This window comes from Pteropus alecto, unplaced genomic scaffold (assembly GCF_000325575.1).
Source record: "Pteropus alecto unplaced genomic scaffold, ASM32557v1 scaffold134, whole genome shotgun sequence".
Taxonomy (NCBI): Eukaryota; Metazoa; Chordata; class Mammalia; order Chiroptera; family Pteropodidae; genus Pteropus; species Pteropus alecto.
This window is the reverse complement of record NW_006436283.1, coordinates 1,293,948-1,295,470: the sequence shown is the minus strand read 5'-3', so window position 1 is coordinate 1,295,470 and position 1,523 is coordinate 1,293,948.

The window sequence follows — 1,523 nt, the reverse complement described above, 5'->3', positions numbered from 1 at the left end:
CCCCAACTCCTCTCGGCCACCCCCACCTGGCCCCCCGGCCCCGCCCATCACGGGGACTTGTGCCAGGATCAGGGCCATTTAGTAGGGAAGAGGGTCCGTCACCCCACCCCACGCTGTCCCAGGGACAAGCAGCTAAGCGCCCCCGGCCCTCTGGGACAAGCAGCATCTGAATGCCGGGGGCAGGGAGCCCACCCCCATCGTCACCCACAGCCCGGCACCCTGCCACCTACCACCAGCATCTGCCTGCAGGCCGCCCTGGACCTTGACCCCGGCAGGCCATAGTCCACTCCCGGGCTTCTTAACAGCCTGCGCAGGGCAGCCCCGGGCTGGGCCCCACCTGGCCGGCCACACCTGTCTGTCTAGGGAACAGTCACCCCCGCCCCTGGGGCCAGAGTGCAGCCCTGAGGACGGCCTGACCTAGACGGACGGACCACCCCCCCCACCCGGCCCCCCGCCTGATGTGGAGCCACCACCTGCTGTAGCCGGCACCGCCCACCCTGGGACCCAGAGCCCGTGGGGACCGGCGTGGGACTGGGAGCCAAGCGGCCTGCGTCCCTCGCTGGCCCGGTGCCGCGTGACCGGGGACCCCCCTTTCTCTCGGCCTCAACTCTCTCAGCTGCCAGAGGGAGGCTGGGGGGCCCTCTGCTGCGTCCCTACCAGCCGGTCCCGGTCTGTGCCCAGAAAGGACGGAACCCGGGGGAGGTGAGGGCTGGTGCCCGTGGCGACTCCCCTCCCCCAGGCACCTCCGGGAAGTCGCGGGTCCCCTCCTGCCCCCGGGGTCTGGCCCTGGCCCCAGCGCATTACCTGCAGGTGTCACCCGGAGGCCGGCCGGACTGTGCTGGCGCAGCGGGCAATCAGGTAGGACAGTGCCAGCGTCGCGGCCTAGCCCCTTCCCCTCGTCCCGCTCCAGGACGGGGAGCCCGCTGTGCAGGCAGACCCACCCCTGAGGGGCGCTGGCACCCCTCTGTCCCCACACCATGGTCCCTGGGGTGAAGGGGGCCGGAGAGGAGGGCTGGTGGCCGTCCAGGGCCTTGCTCCACAGTGAACGGGAGGGGCTGCCTTACACAATGCCCACCAGCCCCACCCCTGGGCCCCGCCCCAGCCCATCCCCCAAACCTCCGGGCTCTGGCCCCAGGCCCAGGGTCCTCCGGGAAATCACAGCAGTGTGGCCTGGCCCAGCCGCCCCGCACCCGAGTGCCTGCAGGCCAGGGGAGCCAACCCGTTCTCAGCCTGCTGCTGGGGCACCCAGTTCCCCAGCTGACCGGCCGGGGCCCCTCAGGGTTCTGGGAGGATGGCCGAGCCTTCAAATGCGGGCTTGGAAAAGGCCAGTGCTCACCCGGCAGGTGCCAGCTCCCCCTGCCTCTCTGTGCAGTGATACGGGGGTGCTGCTCCTCTAATGCCTGGGGTGCCGTGCCAGGCCACCAGCCGGCTCCCCCTCCCGACCCCGCCAGGCCAGGAATCTGACCTCCAGCCCAGGGCAGGGCTGGCCGCGGGCCCACGGGGATGGCCACAGCCAGCGCTAT